General features: G+C 47.8%; 1 protein-coding gene across 7 annotated transcripts in view; it reads right to left on the minus strand.

Moving 5' to 3' along the window:
• The window catches only part of NTNG1 (netrin G1), a 170,147-nt gene extending 165,692 nt beyond the window's left edge, over positions 1-4,455 (minus strand). For 3 of the 7 annotated variants that reach the window (XM_061465178.1, XM_061465177.1, XM_061465180.1), the window contains exon 1: positions 3,810-4,454. The gene's annotated coding sequence lies outside the window, so the exon portion shown is untranslated. Of the gene's footprint in view, positions 1-3,809 lie in introns of all 7 variants that reach the window. The other 4 variants (XM_061465179.1, XM_061465181.1, XM_061465183.1 and 1 more) reach the window with 3 other exon arrangements.
• Between the last annotated feature and the right edge of the window lie 3,852 nt (positions 4,456-8,307).

An 8,307-nucleotide genomic window follows, 5' to 3' on the forward strand; every position in this document is an offset into this window, starting at 1 on the left:
CATCTTAAGCTGAGTTAAACTACAGACACTATGAAATGCCAACAGATGGCTGAATTGTGTTTCCATAGCGAAGTAATTTACAATAATTGCCGTACGGATGTAAATGCAATTTTCCATTATATTCATTTTATCAAGTGTTACCATACAACTCTCATATTTTATCAGAATAGGCAGAGAATATCTGTATTTCCATGCAATAGCAATTCTCAATTAGTTCACACATCTTTAAGTTTAAATCTGAATTTTCTGCACAAAAGCAGAAATATCTAAATTAAATCTTTCTAAGAAGCGCACTGTGTAGTACCACTGGTTTTATAGTGACCTTACATTCTTTTTTTTTTGTTTTCAGTGGGAATGTTTACTTATTGTCTTGGAATTCAGGAATTCAGAGAACACTTTACATGTCATCCTAAAGACACCTCCTAGTCTTTCCTATTAGTCCTGTCCAATGTATTTTACTATTTCGCAGGGGAGAAAAAAGCCAGAGTCAACCAAACAAAACCCCATAGCTTAGAACAATTATTATACAAAAGAGAAACAACTACTCTGAAAAAAAAAAAAAGAGAGAAATTATTTTAAATTTGTGACAAATCAAAACACACTCTATATTGGAGAATGCTAGGTCATAGCTGGAATAAACAGTAGGTGAATATCATGTTTCTGTGTACAAATAAGAAGTTACTGACTTTAATTATCCTTAGACTACAAGCCTGTATATTCAGGAAAAAACAGATTTGTTTTCTTTCAACATCTTCCTTGCTAGCTCTTCAGTTACCTGTAACTAACCTTTTATAACTGCTGAGACTAAGAACCACTAACAAACAGGACTGCATGGAACTAAAATAATGTGAAGCAAGCCACCACCTTAACACACTGCACTGAAATACTTCCCATATAACGAATTCTCATTAAAGTAAGCCAGTCATAATGATGGTCGTTACACAGAATTATAGACTATAACATCGACCGAATTTAGTGCACTGACAAAGAAAAAGTGCAGAGGAGTGCAAGACATCTGAGCATTAGGCAGGTGTAGCAGTGTACAACAGACATTCCTGACAAGAAGCAGCCAATTATAGCTTAAATTTCTGGCATATAACCAGTTCTGATTAATAGTTTTCCATTACATTACAGACATATTATTAATGTATTAAAAATGTCAAGCTTTGGCAAGAACTAATACAGCATGGCTCAGTTAGTCTGCAGTATCTTCTTTTAACGAGCTTACATTGATACAGGGAAAGATATTGACCAAAGCACATTAAGGATCCTGTTCTGTTTTTTTTTTTTCTGATGGAGCTATATGATTTCTCTTGCTTATATTTATTCCTGCAGAGTCACTCACGATATGCATTCTACATTCGTGGGCTCTATTGCTAAGGACACATCTATTTGAATGGCTCTGTAAAAAAAAAAAAATGCTTAGAATAACACTACTGAAGTATACAGCTGTATCAGTTATGTAGCTCTAAGCTGCTATCTGTGGGCAACACTAAGAGATGTTTTCCTTCCCGGTAATGCCTGTGTGTTTGGCCTTATGAAAAAGCAATCCAACAAACTGGGGATAACTAATGTCCAGTGCTCCGACCCCCTGCACCTCATGGTGCTCTGCTAGTCATACACCATGGGTTTTGGTGGCCCATGGGGATAGCAAACAGGGAGCAGTGTTCTTACTGACTGAGGGCAAAGGCTGGCAGGACATTAGCTAATGTATGAAAAGCTTTCAAAGCCCACTCCTCTTTTGTGGAGCAACAGTGGTATGAACTACAGGGTGTTTTGGGCACTGGACATTCCTATGGGTCATAGCCTCTGCAATATAGAAAACACTGGGAGGTACTGGAGAGGAAAAAGTGCTGAAAGCACTTCTGCTTTTCCTGCCTTTCCCCAAAGAACCTCTCCATCTGCAAAATGCTGGGCATACGAGCCACAGAGTGTATGTTATAGCTGCTTGAGAGGAGTTGCACGCAGCTGACCTCCAAACTCAAACCAGCTGTGAAGGCAGTGCTGAGCACCCACATCCCTTTCCAGGTGGGTTAAGTCACACCTCACACTGCATTTTAATTCAGCAGCCTGAGCAGGTACCCCCTTTACAGACCAGATAAAACATGTCTCAGCAGAATCGGTGCCACTGAAGAACTTCAGATCTCATCAGGGGTTGTTAGCAAACACTCCTCCTCTGCCTCCTTCCACCATAGTGAGAATCCACCCCTTTTCCAAATAACTCCCTCTGCGCAAACTGGGTTGGCTAGATACCCTGCCCGAGCTCCCTGCTGGGAAGCCGCTGTGCAAACCATAAAGGGGGCTCCCGGCCTCCCTCTTGGCCAAAACAGCAGGTAAGCGAAGGAAGTAATAAAATAACAAGCAATCACAGACCATGCATTGGAGAAAGCGTAGCTGCCACCACACACCAGTAAGAACGAGAGCCAAAACCAGTTGTTATAATGCATGGCAGTCTGACGAGAATCGGCTAAACGCACAAAGCACGGCAGGGCACTCTGGCTGTCATCTCCCAACACCCGCGCCTGCAGAACAGTTTCTCCCAAAGGAAACATGTTTCAAGTTTGTATCCCTAAGGGCTTCAGCAGCTGAGCGTATCTAATCAAACCCAAGCAAAAGAGCCTTTGTGTCTGCTCCCAGCTATTAATTATTTAAGTCTGTTTAGAACATACAAAATAATGTGTATTGCAAAACAGAACTAATCCTCATACCTGCAACTTACATCTAATAACTTCTCAATGTTTTATACCTTGCTATACACACAGACAACTTGAGAACCTGGTACATACAAAGCTCCTATATTTTAAAAAACAACTACTCAACCCCTTTTATAAGTGCAAAATTATCCATCAATGCAAACAAGAAGTGAACCTATATTCAATAATTTTCTATATGCTTTCTGTCAATACTTGTATGAAATACAGTATATTACAAACAATTTCTGTGGTGCCTTTGGACTCTGAACAAAGTTTAGGTTCTATTTTTATCTAGCTTACTTAATTATTTAGCAAAAAAAGATTTCTTTGGCTCAGGAGGAACGTAAAATGTCGATACCTATCGGCTGAAGAAAATAAAATATAGCATTCTGCTACCAAAATACTGGGATTCGGCACTACACTTAAAATATTTCTGGTTTTCCCACATCATTCTTTGCTGAATGACACCTCATGCTACTGCTGCCATTACTTGCCGGCTAGCATCAGCTGTCAGCGTATGGAGTAAAAGCACTTCAGCAATTTAAATTTTAGAGCCTTTGTACAGAGCTGCTTTATGTTTTTCCTCTAGACTCTTTATAATTGTGGTTTATTGCCTTAAATAGCTCTGTACCTAGCATCAATCTGTTCTGCCAGTTCTTCCACTCAGAATGCAAGTTAGCAGCTGGGGCAGCCGCAGGTTTTTTGGTCATTACTTTTCTCCCTCATTACAGTAATACCTGTTCCTCAGGCAATATATCCAGTGTACAGGACTACTAAGCTTTCAAGTTGTGGTGCGAGCTGACGACTTTCTAACTGCAAGTTCTTAGCCTCAGAACTCAATGAAGATGAATGCCTACCAGACCCTGAATTTGTTCTGTGCTATTGCCAGGTTTTACATACGTAGCTAGAAAGTTGGGGCCACTTCTCATCAGTGTCACAGGGCTGACGGTTGATGGCAAAGTCCAGGACTCTATGAGGATATTCCCAGTAAATGCTGGAAACTCTCTGGTAAACATCCTTTAAAGCTCCAGAAATATGCCAGAAATCAACCTTTGTTTTTTGTCCAATTAAAAAAAAACACAACAAAACAAAACCCTCACACACCAAAAAAAAAACCAAGCCAGGGAAAGTTCTACTGTGGTTTTCTTCCCCTCGACGGGCTGCCCAGGCCACAGCTTCTCAACCTCAACCGCATCATCCTTAGGCAAGAGAGTGATTTATTCCCTCTTTAAAAGCATTTCCACCGTTTGTTTCACTCACTGTCTCTGCTAACAACTCTGCAGAAGTGAGACTGGCTCCTAGCACATCCGATCCGGAATAGTGAAAAGTTGATTGCAGAACAACAAAAGTATATTCAGCAGAAGTCCAAAACGCACATGCACCAAGTTTGAGAATACAAAAGCATCAGTTTTATCAGGTTTGGCCGATCTGCGCTGCTCCCCACCGCGTGGGGTTTCCTTAGGGGTTCGGGTTATGTGGGGTGTGCGTGTCAGCGTCTAGTAAAGCCGCCCGCAATTTCCGATGCAACGAGGGAACTGTTTCCAGGTTGAGTACCAACGACCTGACCGCTGCTCCTCGGCCGGCGGGGCTGTTCCCACCACCCCGCCCGCTGTCAAATGGGACTTTGGATCTTCCTCGCTCCTCCCCCGCGGAAAAATCCGCGCTGCGGGGCGGGAGCGGCCGTGAGGAACGCCCTCTCCTCGCACTTCACTGCTCTTCCACCGGCTGCGCGCCGCGGCCCGGCTAGAGTTCCATCTCCGGCGGAGGAGACAGCCGCGCAGGTACTGCCCCGCCCGGGCCCGGCCGCGCCGCGCTACGCGCGGGCGGCAGGGGGCGCGCGGCCCGCGCCAATCCGCCCTCGGTCCGCGCCTCCGCGAGGGAGAACGGTACCCTCACGCGCTCCGCACACGCGTATCCCCCGCTCCGCACCGCGCGGCCCCACTCGTCCCGTCCCGGGGTACGCGGAGTTGCGGGCGGTACTCACCGCGCGGAGCCGGGACGCGCTGGGGGTCCCTCGGCGGCGGCGGCATGAGACGCCGCGGGTCGAGCGAGGGAGCTGCTTCCCCCGGGAAAAGTTGCCGGAGGGGCGCAGGGTCTCAGCGGGGGCCGCCGCCGTCCCTAGGCACTTGTCGGCGTCGAAGTTTGGCGGTGCGAGAGCGGCGGGCAGTGCGCGGCGGTGCAGGCGGGCGTCTGGGCGGGCGGGCTGCCGCTCTCCTTCGGCGCACGGCGAGGCGGCGGACGGTATGCGGGCGAGCAGCTCATCGCCGCGGAAGCGGGAACGGCGCAGGTGCTCCCCGCCCGCAACCACAGCCGCTCAGGGCGAGGGTGGCCCCGCTCGGGGCGCCGGCGGCAGCGGCATGAGGCGCGGGGAGAGCGGCGGTTCGCGCCCCTGTCCGGGGCTGCGGCACGGAGGTCTCCGGCGGCGCGGCCAAACTTCGGGCGGCGGCGGCGCCTCCTCCTCACTTCGGAGCGGTCTCCCCGCGACTGGCGGCGAGCGGGGCGGCGGCAGCTACCCCACCTCCGGGCCCGCGCCACGCGCGGCCCTAGCGCCGCCGCCGCGCCCGCCCCCCCGCCGCCGTGCTCCCCGCCCCGCCACCCCCGCCGTGCGGACCGCCGGCGCCGCCTGCCCCCAGAGGGAGGGTGAGGTTCTCCGCCTCCCTCTCGGCAGCAGCCCCAGCAGGGATGGGAGCTGCAGCGGCCCAGCCCTGGCAGTCTTTGGTTGGTCCCTTCCCGGCCGGGGGAGAGGCCTTTTATTTCCTTCTCGTTTTCGGCTTCAGCCTGGTAACACACTCGCGGAGATCGCTCTGAGGGCCTTTGCTCGCTGAGCCCGGCGGCGCTTGGACGCGCGGCTAGGGTAGCGTCCCGCTTGGGTCGCAAGAGGGTCCTGGCGCAGGGCTGGGCGCGGATCCTTCCTCAGCCCATACCACCAGAATGCCACCGAAGCAGGGAGAAAGCGTTACTTGTACTGTTGCGGTGGTGGTGTTATCGCCCTCCTCGTTCCAGTCCCTCTGGGCTCCAGAGCGATGCAGATAACTCCGGCCATGCATTCTGCTTTCCCTGCTCGGTTCCATCCTGCGCCCACCCGCTCCACTTCTGTTGCTTAAATGAGACGTACACAGTTTTCCCCTTCAGACTTTTCCAGGCTATAAAACAGTATCTAGAACTAATAATGCTTAGTGAGTCCCGTGTAGGAATCGTGCTCACTCCCGGGAACTACCTGGTTACTGAATTTCCCCAACTCCAGGTGCCATCTCTGGCAGTCAGACACTGGCCGAATTGTGAAGACTCAGGAGCCGTGTTTATCGTTTGTTTGCGTGTTTTGCATGTTAAGAGGCGTTAAACGTGTTTATGTAGACAACAGTGCTATTGCATTTGGTTGACAAGATTTGGCAATTTCCAGTGCCAGTACATAACCGGATGAAATGCAAAGGATTTCTGGTAGAGTGAGAGACTTGTTCTCCATTTGGGCCGTGGAATTTGATAGGCTGTGTAAATAACTGGCAGGAGCCATTAAGAAGGGCATTTTGCTTCTTTCCCTTATGGCTAGCTAAACCAGAAAAGTAAAAAGATGCCTTCTAGTTCCTCACAGCTTTTGTTTCCCTGTGTGGGCAGCGGTGTTGCTTTGCTCTTTCTACTTTTTCTCTGGCATCTCTGTGGTTGCGTCAGTGCAGGTACCTCATACGTGGAAAAGCCATTTGTGTGGGAAGCCAGAAATGATCAAAGGGGTGGAAAAATTAAGCTTCAGGGTTTTTCAGCCCCCAAAGCAGTTCTTGCTCTGTTTGCAGCCTCCTAGTGAAGGGAAATTGTCCCTGAGCTGGTACAAAAAGATAGAAGGTGAAAATGAGTAATTTTTTCTTTCCACTTGAACTGGGAATATGTCAGGTATCAAGGCTCCATAGAGCCTTTTGTAAAGGAGAAGGGCAGTTTGACTGCAGGTAGAAGAAATGAGCTGGTTCTCTAAATACAAGACAGATGGATGGCTGTAAAGCAAAGTGCAAGACACCATATGCACTGAGCCAAGTCGTTGCAGCAGCACGTGTCAATGGACCAGCCCTGCTGCCCCTCAGCTATTGGGGACCTTTGCCTCCAAGGCTCTCCAGGTGTGGTGGCTTTGTCCAGCTGCGGGCACGTCTGGATCAGCTTTTTGCAGATGCTGCAAGGTGAGTGGTTTGGGAGCGCTCAAGGATGGCTCTTTTGCTTTAGACTCAAATTGGGAGAGGAAGCCTTCTTCCCATGTGCAGAGAGCATAGCTCTTTACATCATGATAATCACTTTGTGTGGTTCAGATAGCGTGCCCTAAAGCTCAGCTATGGGGCTGTGTTGGAAGATTTCTGTCCTTCACACCGAGTCTGTGTCGTGCCTGCTGAGACCATTGCTTGCCTGGTGGGACTGGCTGGCCACAGAGATTAAAGGCAGGATGAAGTCATTTGATATGTCAAACATCATTAAGTTTTTCTGCTAATGTTATCAGCTTCTTCTGTATCAAAGCTGGAGCAGCTGGTTTGAGTACAGTGGCACCAAGTCTGAGATTAGATGTGCTGTCCTGGTAGAAATAATGGCTAAAAATCAAATCCAGTCTGAGAATGTAGCCAAACTTCAAATTTTAAGCTCAACAGAAAAAAGGGATCTGATTTAAATTCTTTGTCAAAGGCTGTTTCAAGGATGGAAAAGCAGATGGAATTCAGCAGCTAGAAGAAACTTGCCTGTGTTGGTTTTGTTTTTGTTAGAGTCATAAGCTGGAGTAAAATGGGGAAGGATGATGATACCTTTATAATCAAACTGAAAATACTGTGAGAATGCCTGTATTGAATTTCTGACAGCTCCTTCAGTAGTGAGTGACAATTGTTCACATGTAAATAGACTGAGGAACTCACTGTCACAGCACCTTGAGACTGGACTTTAGTAGGATTACTAAGATTTGATATTTAGACAGAAAATAAGATTAATGACAGTTTGAATGGAATATTTAAATATATACAGACTACAGCAAGTCCCACTACCTGCCTTACTGGGTTAGAAAATTGATAAAATGAAGATTTAGCCAGTCATAAAATACCAAAGGATGGAAAGTCACAACCCTGGGAATGTGTTATCTTGAAAGTGCCTCCAGCATTATTTCTTATGTCTTCTCAGTAATAGCTGGTATTGGTTCCTAACGGAATCAGGGAAAGGGATTAATTTTTGATTACTGGCCTGAGCGTGGGAGCATCTATGCCTATTAAGATACTCCTTGCTACAAGGCATAACTTGTAGCCTGAATTGCTGGTGCCGAAGTAGTATGGCTGATTGCAAGCTTTTCTGTGGAACACCAACTGAACTGTGAGTTTTTAACCGAGTCCTAAACCTAATCAAGCTTTGCATGACTTCAAGTTGTGGTTGGATATTTAGTGCATCCCCTCATGTGCCACTATGAATCTTTTATTACCTGTTCCAGTCCGAGCTGACCTCTAATGATACAGCAGAGTAGTTTTAACAATGCATTTGCCTGCAGCAGAGAACACTGCACGGGGCAGTAGCGGAGTTCCTGGCTTTGCCTGAAGTAGCAGGTGTCCCTAGAAAAGTAGCCAAAGGCATGGGGAGCTTCCCTGCCTGAATCTCAGTGTTTCAGCGTAGC

Source organism: Pezoporus flaviventris, unplaced genomic scaffold (genome assembly GCF_033815535.1).
Source record: "Pezoporus flaviventris isolate CSIRO_AGI_PZ_B2104156 unplaced genomic scaffold, CSIRO_AGI_Pfla_v1 ptg000040l, whole genome shotgun sequence".
In the NCBI taxonomy this organism is placed as follows: domain Eukaryota; kingdom Metazoa; phylum Chordata; class Aves; order Psittaciformes; family Psittacidae; genus Pezoporus; species Pezoporus flaviventris.